We start from the raw sequence: 12,181 nt of genomic DNA, 5'->3' as shown, positions 1-12,181 counted from the left end.
CTGGAGAGAAATTATAGCAGTTAAGAGCACTTGATGCTCTTGCAGAAGACTAGAGTTTGGTTCCCAGGGCCCACATTGAACAGATTACAAATGCCTGTAATTCTAGCCCAGGGGATCTAATACCTAATTCTAGCCTCTGCAGGCACCTCCCCCCTACACACACTCACAGCTCTGATCTTACAAACCAGGACCTAAATGCCTTGTGTTCAATTTACTCTTAATATGTTGACATTATTCCATTTTCGGGTTTCTGTCCTTTATTCTGTACTAGGAGAAAAGACTGTTTTGATTCACAACTTAATAATGAGTTAGGACTTTTAGTTTGCAAGCAGTCTCATAGGCTGCAGGATCAGTTTATTGTATACACTGGATAGCATAAGCAGCCTCACTGTCAACTTACTGGACACTTACAGCAGAAAGCCATTTGGGAGCTAATAACTTTAAACAAGAAACCCCCATTAGGATGCTAATCAAACCCCAATGTATATACAACATACTCCACTTTCATGACAGATGTCATGCTGTAAAAATATAGCCAGTCAGAATGTGGAACACACGAATTTAGGGGACATTAATTCTGATAGGCAGCAGAGACCTCACTCTGATTTCACACGTTTGATGTTAAAAGCTTAGATATGTTCCCGGTTGGTAAATTTGATAACAGATTTCTCTTCATTATCCTCATACCACTCTTCATTTGTATTCGTTTTTTAGAAAACAGTACAGATCTTGGAACTTTAATGTTTTGAGAGATTTTACAAATTATTTACATGATTGAATATATATCTGAAAACTGGTCTTTTGGACTGTTAAACTGATGTGGTTTGAATAGGTATGGCCCCTATAGATTCCTGTGTTTGTATATGCATGGCCCATGGGCAGTGGCACTATTAGGAGGTATGGCCTTGTTGGAGGAAGTGTGTCATGGTGGGAGCAGGCTTTGAGGTCTTCTATGCTCAAGCTACATCAATGAGGAACACAGTCTCCTTCTGCTGCCTGTAGATCAAGATGTAGAACTCACAGTTCCTTCTCCAGCACCATGTCTGCCTAATGCTGCCTCGCTTCCTGCCATGATGATAATGGACTAAACCGCTGAACCTGTAAGCCAGCCCCAGTTAAATGTTTTCCTTTATAAGAGTTGCCTTGGTCATGGTGTCTTTTCACCGCAATGGAAACTAAGACAACTGTCCTTTACAAACTCAAAATTTTTCATTAGATTATAGTTTTAAGTATGTCTTTAGACTTACCATCAGGTGGATTCAAGTGTCAGAACACACCAGAACCTCCCAGTTACTTTCCATATAACAATGGTAATCGTCATTCTGGCCACCCACTGAGCCCACTGTTGTGGCTGAAATGCTGTGCGTGTATGCTAAGGTTAGCCACTAGGCAAATGTGGCTTCTGCTCATTTGATATATTCCTGATGTGACTGGGATAGCAAATTGTGATTGCAGGGTATTTTCAATTAGCTCAAATTTAAATATCCAGATGGGGCTGGAAGCTGCCCTGTAGGACAGCACAGCTAAAGTGAAGTGGAGTGGGCCATATCTTTGCTTCCACTACTCCTGTGACTCCCAGCAGCCTGTCAAGCATGGCATAAACCCTCAGTGTGGTGTGCTCAGCCATCACCTGTGGGCTCGGTCCCACAGCTGCTTGCCCTCTGTGTTCCAGTCTGTAGAACATTCTTTCCATCCTCCCAGCCTTCAGTTCATCCTCCAGGAGTTGACACAGTTACCGCCACTGAAAAACCTTTATCTGTTTCCAGTCAACACTTCCCTTATGTCCCCCTCCTTCTTGAGCAGTGCCTATTCCCTTTAGTTCTCCTCCTTCTGGTTCATTTGCACATCCATTCAGCAAGTCTTTGTCTAGTCCTAGTTATGAGCCAGGCACATGCCCAGGTGCTGGGAAGTGATGGTAAGGAGATGCGCAGGACAAAGCACACCAGTGCCCTGCCTCTGTGGAGCTGATGGGCTACTTGGGACTTTTCGGAGTAAACGTGTTTTTACATTATGTTAAGCCTCTTCCAATGACATCTTATATAGAAATATCAGAACAAAGCCCATTATTTTGTAGGCTAAAATTAACCCTAAGTTTAAAATGTTGTGGCAAACGTCTTGAAATGAAAGGCTGGATTGAACCCAAGATTGGTGGCAGGTGGGGAGGAGGTTCTCAGAGGATCTGATATATCAGCAGGACCTGCAGAAAGAAAGATCTGTGGGGAACTTTTAAGCATAAAACACTTACCCAAAGTCTTACTTGGTTGGGTGACTTTATCTCCTGCCCATACTGCATCCCCTCCTTCTTGAGTCCCAGTGATTCTCCCTGCCTTCTACCCTCACAACTCTAAATGACCTGCTTCATGCCCAACCATTAGCCACTGGCATCTTTATTGATAGATCAAAAACCAATTGGGGACAAGGACCTTCAGCATCCGGACACACGGATTCAAAGCATTAGCACCAATCTCCAACACCCTACATGGTGAGTTCTCCCACAAGGACACTTGACCTTTTAGGCAGACTATGAACACTCAAAAGTGATGTGTATTATAATATATGAGGCATGCTGGCTAGTTTTGTTGGTTTTTGTTTTTGTCAACTGGACACAAGCTGGAGTCATCTAGAAAGAGGGAACCAATGAAAGAATCATCTTTATTAGATTGCTCCGTGGGCAACTCTGTGGAGACATTTTCTTGATACGTGATTGATGGGAGGGGGCAGTCCATTGTGGACAGTGCCAACCCCTGGGCAGGTGGTCCTGGTTTATATAGAAAGCAGGCTGAGAAAGCCACAAAGAACAAGCCAGTAAGCAGTATAGTCTGATTCAGGTCCTGCCTTGAGTACCTGACCTGACTTCTTTCAGTGATAGACTGTGACCTCAGAGGTATAAGCTTACAAATCCTTCCTAAGCTAGTTTTGGTTAACATTTTATCACATCAACAGGAAGAAAACTAAGACATGGGTTATATATTTGGTAACATAGGCATGCATATGATTATATATGTATATGTATGTATATGCATATACATATGTAGCTGTATAAAATTTTCAAACTGACAAGCATGACCTAGCTTCCGAATAGTAGTCATTATTCTTCAAGAGTGGAACAGTCTATGTTACAAAGGCAACATCATCTATATTTATGATATCTGAATTAAAATATTAAAAACAAGCATCGCGGAATTTCTTTAGTTTCTCTCCGTTTGGAGATCTGACGAGCTGGCATCCTCATAGCACTGCACATGGCCATGTATTTTAAAACCAAGGCCAGTTTTAAACCACCGCAAGCCATATCCTCAAAAAGAGACAGGATGTTAAGTACATTTTTAACAATAGTTGTATGGTGTGGAGACAGCTTTCAGCAGAGAACACAAGAGAAGCAAGAAGAAACAATAGAAAGGAAACAGACTTGAGCTGCAGTCAGAGACATTTAGTTGCATATCTGCGAGACACAGGACAGCCTGGGGATTTCGAGAATCAGCATGTGTGGGGGTAGCCTTGCTCCTATCTGTGTTGGCAGTGGAAAGGACCATCCATGTCGTACACCCTTTGAAATCTGAGGTGTGAGCTTAGTTGATCCTCACAATCCAGAGCAGGGCAGAGAGGACAGTGTAGACTAGAACAAGGAAGCCTACTGCTCCGTTTTCAAGAGCCTTTCCCACTGTAAAGAGCAGCTGATGCCCTAGCAGGACCAACAGGAAGGCTTGGGATGTAGGGGTCATTGATAGTCCAGTGCTTTTTCTCCAGTGTTCATTAGCATCTGCAGGCAAGCTTTCAAGTTTCATGGCAAGTAAGGTACTCTGTAGTATAAATATTAAAAGACAGCGTTCTTCATCCTTATATGGGAGAAGATCTATACAAATAAAATGATTAGAAAAGTACAACAGCACAGCCATGAACCCTCTGGTGAAGTAAAGCAGCCCCAGGAGGGCTGGGGCTGTCTCAGGAGGAGGGATTTTTTAAGGAGACTATCTGGTGGGGGGGTTGAACAGTTACTGGAGGGTTGACAGGGTCTTGCAGATGTTGGCTCTATGTGGTGAAACACCAAGGAGAGAGGCTTATGAACAGCGGAGAGTGTATCACATTGAGACGCTGACTTCAGTCTACATGTGTGAGCGAACAGGGAGATGATAAAGTGAGTCACTAGTGGTGTGTGGTCTCAGAATTCCTTGAAACTCTGCCAGGGATGTCTGGATTTGAGGATGTAGTGGGAAAGAGCCATGTGCCCTTTGGGTTAGGGTGGGGTAGACTGAAAAATCCCATTATAGATCTGTTTGGCAGCAGTCCCCATAAGGAAGTTCAGGTATTTCATAAGGGTTTGGTATAGAATAAAGATCAGCCTCTCCTTCCAGTTTTATGTATCAAAATGTGGTGATAGAACTAGTGCTCTTAAATTGCTATTCTGGTATTTTAGAGAATGCTTAAGAAAAGATGGCTAGGTTACATAAAACAAGCTAGCCTCTCCCCCCCTTCGCCCCCCGCCCCAGCTGTGCTGACCTGGAACCATCACCAGACAACCATGTTGACCTTGGTCTTCACACTTAAACCCTTTCCTCAGCTTTGATCCTGTTTGGTGTTTTCATTGCAAGAGTGACAGCTGCCGCCACCCCAGACTTCTAGGCTATGAAATCATTTGTGGCTTTGTTTCAAGCACCTAGTATAATGCTTGTAATAGGCCCATGAGCCATTGACAGGGAACTTGGGAGGAGCACAGGGTGTTGTCTCCTTGCACCAGGGCAACTGGTCTAGTGGAGCTCAGAAATCAGTCCTCCCTTCGTCTGTAGGCTGCTGAGTCCTTAGGTTTCATTTTAAAAGAGAGATTAAGCTGGAAAAATGTAAAACAAATTCACATAAAAGGACCTTTGTACATAAGCTAGAGGCTAGCCTGACATTCTAGGGTAATTTAGATCCTGTGGCAGCTGAGTAGGAAAATTTAGTTGCCTGAAGATAAAATGAAGTCTCCGGGGACTGAACCAGTTCTACACGTTGAGCACATTTGGAACAATCACAGGGTTTAGCCCTGGAGATGGGGGGCTGCACTGCACACTGTGTGTGGTGCTTAGACTTGCAGTACCTGGTGCCTGTGGAGCACTGGTGGATTTGAGGAATTCGGTCTCTGGAGCACGGCTTTCTCATGAGACCACCTCATCAGTAGTTTCAGCCCCAAAGGAGGTGTGAGGACTTTATCCACGTACGTAGACCAGGAGGTGGGATAGCGTTAGCCTCATCCTAAGAGTATGCATGCTTAGTGTGACTTCAGGAGCAGGAGATTCATGCCTCTTCGTTGACACAAAAACGTAAAATAGAAGTCTTTATGTTCTGCCCATGTTGTCTCAGATCATATACCCATACCTGATCTATTCTCAGCACATGGGACTACCTTTGACTTGAACGAAGCAGATTTTGTCCTGGGGAAAGCCAGTAGAGCCAACTGTTCCCAGACTGTGGGAAATTGACGCAAGTCCCTGCAATGCTTGGTTCTTAGAGTCCTATGGATGATTTTCAGATAGCAGGCATTGCTTATGACCCTGGTCTCACATCTGTACTGGAGAGAGCAGAACGTGAATCAAGCATGCTTCCTCGAGAAATATGGGGATTGGTGATCATAGCAAATGGACAAATCATGAAATCACTGCTTGGGATTGGAGATAAATGAAAGGCCAAGAAACGTATTTTGAGTTCAGTTCCCAGCATGCACATAGCAGCTCAGTACATCTGTAACTCCAGTTCCAAGGGATCCAACACCCTCTTCTAATTCTCATGGATACCTGGCATGTGTGTACCACACATACTGGCCCTGCCTATGTCCCGCCACATGACCTGTTGCCTCTCAATCTCTAGTCTTGGCTCTTTCTCCTTTCTCTGTGTCTGACTATTGACTCCCGGTACCTAAGATTCCTTCCCAGAACCCCTGTCTCTGCTGGAAGTCCTGCCTCTCCTCTCTTGCCTCAGCTATTGGCTCTTTATTTAATCTATCAGAAGGTGATGGAAAACAGTGTTTACAAAATGTGGAGGTAAGAGATGCTTTAATAAAAATGACAACACCAAACAGATTCTGGCCTGAAATCAGATCCCTGCCAGTACATAAATCAGTGTTTGGATCAAAGACAATATTTACACAAAAAGATTATCCCAATATAATTTAACATAAGAGAAGACAAAATCTTCATGGACTCCGTTGAATACAGACCCAAAAGGCTTTTGGCCTCACCCCTTTTCTGCTACCAGCTTGAGTGTCCTGCCCTGATGCCTGCCAGATTCTGAATCTAGACAGGAAAGGGCTGATAAAGCTCCAAACTGTAATTACATCACACCAGAGGTAGTGTGGGAGGGACAGCATGGGCAGAAATTTCAAAAGTTTCACTTCAGTTGACTAAAACAATTTGTCCTATGCTGTAAAACAGTGGGCTTCCCTAAGTGATCGGTTACAGCTGCATGAAGATATTCTCTCAACCAGATGTGGTCAGCAGGGCTGGCACACAATTGCATTAGCTAAAGCTAAGACAAAATAGAGTTACTTTGGACAATTTACAAGGAAGAGTCTTAGCAGCAGGGTGTGCTATGCTCTACTCAGGTGATTACCATCAGCTCATACCTTGTCTCCAACCAGACTTCTGCCTGGCTGTCCATAAAAATAGTTTTGGTGCCCTATTTGCATCCAGGTCCCTACTTAGCTGCCTCTACCACCCCACCTCGTACCCAGACTTCCCACATCCTTCTCCAGAGTCTAGCCTGGCGAGTATCTGTGAAACTGTTTCTGAAACCCACAAGATTTAGCTTGGGTCCCACAGTATAGGTTGGCTTCCCTGCCTTCACTGTAAAGTAGCTCTAGTCTTGGGTCAGGATCCTCCATCCCTGTTCCCTAAACCTCAGGACTCTTCTGTGTCATATCCAACCTTTCCACCCACACAGATCTGTACCCTCACTCCAGACTCGGAATAGAAGACACATACTGTACATTATTGCAGTGCCATCTGTACCTGACTTCATTTCACCTAAGCCATTCCCAACCTCAGCACTACAACCAACCCCACCTCTGGTGTATTTTTAACTTCTAGTATGAGATCTGTCCAATTTCTTTGTGAGGGACTTAGGGCTATGAACTTTCTTTCCTCTTAGCACTGCTTTCATAGTGTCCCATAAGTTATGACTTCATTTTCATTGAATTCTTGACAGTCTTTAATTTCTGTTTACTTCTTCTCTGACCCAATGATCATTGAATTGAGAGTTGTTCAGTTTCCATGAGTTTCTAGATTTTCTGTTGTTTCTGTCTGTTGTTGTTGAAGTCCAGCTTTCAATCCATGGTAGTCTGATAAGATACAAGGATATATATATATATATATATATATATATATATATATATATATATATATAATTTTTACTTTTGAGTATATGTGTGTGAAATATATACTAGAGAAGACATCAGATCCCTGGAGCTGACAACTTCTCTAAGATCAAAAGGGGTTCATAACCAAGCAATGTTTCCTGTACCACAACCAGCCATCTTTAAACAGTCAGCCACATCTTCATTGCCAATCCAAACAATGATTACTTACTGATTAGTGTCATTTGGGAGAGAAGAGTGAAGTTTCAAAGAGAGAAGATAAATAATGAGTAAAAAGTACAGCCAATAAAATACAACTGTCTCTCTGCCTAGAATCATCAGCTCCACCCAGCTCCCTTTGCCCTGTGCATGTGGTGGGGAGAGCCTATCCAGCAAGCTTTAAAGACCGATTTAATGAGAACTTTACCAAGTCTCCCTTAATGACTTCAGCAAAGTTGAGAGCTTCCGTCCCCCAATACAGGTGCCTTGCTCAGGGCGAAACTGTAGACTTCACTGAGTCCCTCTAATTATTTGTTTCCCATCCCTTCAGTCATGAACCTGTGAGCCATTTGGGACTAGTCACACCTTTTCCTTCACTGTGTTTTCCCAGGTCCAAGCAAAACATAATGAAGATCAGTGCTGATTGAGTAAATGGCATTGAAAGCGTCTATGCATTTCAAGTTCTCTTTGCCGAATCCTTCCACCCAAAGACAAACTACCCACTACAGCAGTCTATTGGGAATTTTCCCTAAACACAGGCAGACACAAGGTTTTGATTAGTTGATATGACACTCCGTCATAAATTCCATAATCTCTGTCTAGAAATGCTTACATGTAAAGTTGCATATAATAAGCAGGGGAACAAGGAGTTTCACCTGCAGCAAGCTGTAAGTCAAACCATTATGGTCAAGTCATTGCACCTGTAATGTTTTCTGTCATATCTAATTACTACCCGAACTCCCCTCAGGTTAAATGAAGCCAGCTGCCTGTTTTGTTACTAACCCTTCTGGAACACATCTGGCCAGTGTGTTTACCTACGTCTTTGGTTGCTAGCATTCTGTTATAGTGGAGTCTAGTAACTGTCATATGAAAGATTGTGCACTGAGCAAAACCTACACCATAATCCAAGCCTTCAGAAAATGTGCCAATTTCTTTCTACAGTTGGTAAATTAAAATTACAGAAGGAAAAATGGTTTTGTGTCTTATGTCAGACGAATAGCATACTCCTTTGATTTAAACTATTAATATTATTATCAATTTTTTAACCTTGAAATGCATTTTTTCACTGTGCCTATCTTCAGTTGGTTAAGTAGAAGAAGTAAATCCTACAACCTTTTGGTCCTCTTGGCTACTTCTCTAGCATCCTGTCTGCCTTTATGATACCATGCTTTCTGCCTAGATGGCAATGGACTAAATCTTTGAAACCGTAAGCAAACTTCAATTTAATGCTTTCTTTTGTAAGAGTTGCCATGGTCATGGTGTCTCTTCATAGTGATAGGACAATCACTAAAACAGTAAGACAATGTCAATCACAGTCAAGGGAAAAGAATGTCAATAGAAGCAGATCCACTGATAGCCAAGAATGCAATTGATAGGCAGAAAAGTTTTTAATTATTATTAAAATGTACAAGCATTAAAAAAATGTACAAGTATTGAGTAGGGAAGTTTGACAGCATGAATGAGGCACTTTCAAAACTGCAAAGGCCATGATAAGTAATAGACATCTGAGAAGATATCATGGGCTGTGGGGTCCATCTCTATGGAACTAAGTATATTATGGAATAATGAAACACAGAAAGGACATCAAGTGAAACTAAAGAACTTTTACTAAATTGTGGTATATCAACCATGAGAGAAGTGGGACATCATGTCCCCAAAATGACTCTTTCCATTGCTAAGGATTTAACCAAGCTGAAGAAACTATGGCAACAGACTGGTTCACGACTGCAGCATCCAGCTACTTCTCTCTGGCACACTGAGAACTCTGTGTGCTAGCATTATTGTGGGAAAAAAAACCCACCTTGCTGCATATATACTATACTTCTGCGCATAGCCTTCCATGACCTCAGCAGATCTGTAAAAAGGTTGTGGTCCAGTCACCACTGCTGGTCCTCCATGAGTGCTTCCTGCCCAGTGTGCATGCCTGCTCTCTGCTGGTAAGTGTCAATAGGCCTTTGTTGTATATTCTATTCTTTTTTTGTTATTTTTCTACCTATGCCACCATCTTAGCATAGCCAGGCCACAGACACTTCAAGATTTGTTAATAGTAATGTGTTAATGCGCACTGTTGATTGTGACAAACATACCTCCAAATGAAAGACTTTAGCAAAAGAAGCTAGCATGGTATATAGAAACTGTACTATGTTTGCCACTTTCCTGTAACTTAAGATGATGCTTTGAAAATGTTGTTTTAAAACATATGTATGAAAATGTCAACTTGCATTGTGGTATAATTTTTAAAAAGGGCACACAACCTGGTTCCCGAGAGTTCCCACTCCACACAGATCCACGTGCTTTTGCTGTTTCTCTGTCAGCCACTTTCACACACTGACACACTGTCCCCTTGGTGGGTTGTTACCTGAGATTAACATTGCATTCTGCAGGCTGTGCTAGCATGGCCCTATGCCACACTAACCCCAAGCATTCTATAGCCTAGTACAGCTTCCTGTCATGGACTCTGCTCACACCCCAACAACCAGAGAAAACATGATACAACAAACACAACAACCAGGTTTATATGTTAATTACTCAATGTACAATACGTCCACATCATTAACTTACAACCAGTAGATAAGGATATAAACCACCCATCTAGATAAGATGTAGTTTGCTCATCTAGATACACAAAATCCTGTACACATCCATCCCTTAAGAATAGTCATAACAACCTGTATCTATGTAGAGATGCATGATAAGGATCATTGACATCTGCCTCCATGTTGCTTCTCTTGGCTGCTTTCCCCCTCATTCTGGTCTCCTCTCCTCTCTAAAACTTTTCTCCCACCCATCCTTCCTTCTCCTCCAATGACAGGCCTCATTCTATTCTGTACCTGCCTTCACTTGCATAATGACATCAACCTACAAACTCATCTCTAGCAGGGAGGCAAGAGAAAATGAAACAGAAGGAACATATGTGTCAAAAATAGTCAAAGAATTTTCAAATTGTTGGAAGACAGTAAAACTCACAGTTAATAAATTCAGTGACTACTAATAGGATTGATGGAAAGAAGACACAAGTAGGCATATCAGGGTCCAACTGCTGCAAGCCAAAGGTATGGTGAAACCATGGGAGTATGTCAAGACACGTATGCACTGCTTTCAGAACAGGACAGAGTGCACAGAATCAGTGGTCCTCAACCTTCCTGATGCTGCGACCTTTTAATATACTTCCTTACATTGTGGTGACCCCAACCATAAAATTATTCTTGTTGCTATTTCATAACTGTTATGAATCCTACTGTGAAAGGGTTGTTTGACCCCACCCCCACCCCCAGCCCCAAGGGATCGCAATCCAGGTTGAGAACCACTGCACTAGACCAATATATTTATGTAGTAGAGTGAATTAGACACTTCTCTGCAAATTAGAAGTTTATAAATGTGTGTGTGTGTGTGTGTGTGTGTGTGTGTGTGTGTGTGTGTGTGTGAGAGAGAGAGAGAGAAGGGACAGAGAGAGAGAGAGAGATGGAGAAAGAATGAGTGGCTATATGTCTTCCTATTGCTGATAATTTTTAATTGATCCTTTTGAGGTTCTTTATAATAGATGATAATTTTCATAGCTTCTGGTTTGGTTTTATTCAACATAATATTTTTATTGATTCTTTGGGAATTTCACATCACATACCCCATCACACTCGCTCACCTGCCCTGTGTCTGTCCCCTGCACTGTGACTCCCCCTCAGCAGCAACAAAAAAGTCTAGTGTGTGTCATCTCTTCACTCACTGGAGCATGGTCAAACTCTCAGTGGCCCACTCCTTAAATAGAACTGAATTCTTCACTGCACTCCTGTTGGAAGCCATCATTTTAGAGAGCTAAGTTTCAGCATCCTTATCACATTTTTAAAGAGTTCTCTTTGATGGCTTTCTGCTTAGGCTGCTACTTTGAGGGTGTGGCTTGGGGTTAGGATAGGGGTTGTCACAGAAGCCTTCCATGTCCCTCTTTCTCAACTGTGCATCTGTAGTTATCAATATCACTGTCATAGTAGCTTCCTTGCTCTTTACAGTCAGTGGGAGCACAGATCATGGGCTTCCACATGGTTTCTGTTCGCAGCATAGACTACGAACATGGCCCCCAGTTGCAGTAGGATCACAGACCTAAAGAAGACCCTTGGAGGAAGCATGGACAGCAGACATCAATAAGGCCTTATGTAGCATTGCAGACCACTCAGATGGGTATGGCCTCCTGAGGCTACATAGCCCATAGACATCAGCATTGCTTCAGGTGGCAGCACCACCATGGACTTCTACACAGCCTCTATGTGGCCACATCAACACAGACCTCAGATGCAACAGGACCTAAGACCCTGACTAGGCCCTTGGAGGCAGGAAGGACCAGGACATCACCATGACTTTAGGTGGCAGTCAATGCAATCCACTTCAATATGGCCCCACCAGAAGCATGGCCCATGAACATCAACATGGCTGCAGGCTGTGGCACAGACCACAGGCATCCACAAAACAAAGGCCACAACTGCCCTAGGACCACGGACTCAGACATGGTCCACCGTAGCAGCATGGATATCACCATGGCCCCAGGCAATAGCACAATCCACCCACATCAACATGGCTATCTGTGGCAATGTGGCCAATGGATATCAACATGGCCTTAGGCTGCAGCATAGACCATTGACACCCACGTGG

At 43.0% G+C, this 12,181-nt stretch overlaps 1 long non-coding RNA gene across 1 annotated transcript in view; it reads right to left on the bottom strand.

The window, feature by feature from the left end:
- Positions 1-6,010: 6,010 nt before the first annotated feature.
- Positions 6,011-12,181, bottom strand: part of LOC148000991 (uncharacterized) — a 35,039-nt gene continuing 28,868 nt past the window's right edge. Inside the window, exon 3 of the long non-coding RNA XR_015638320.1 lies at positions 6,011-7,309. This is a non-coding gene — a long non-coding RNA (uncharacterized LOC148000991). The remainder of the gene's footprint in view (positions 7,310-12,181) is intronic.

This window comes from Rattus norvegicus, chromosome 15 (assembly GCF_021556685.1).
Source record: "Rattus norvegicus strain SHRSP/BbbUtx chromosome 15, alternate assembly SHRSP_T2T, whole genome shotgun sequence".
Lineage (NCBI taxonomy): Eukaryota > Metazoa > Chordata > Mammalia > Rodentia > Muridae > Rattus > Rattus norvegicus.
This window is presented reverse-complemented; position numbering and strand designations above follow the sequence as displayed.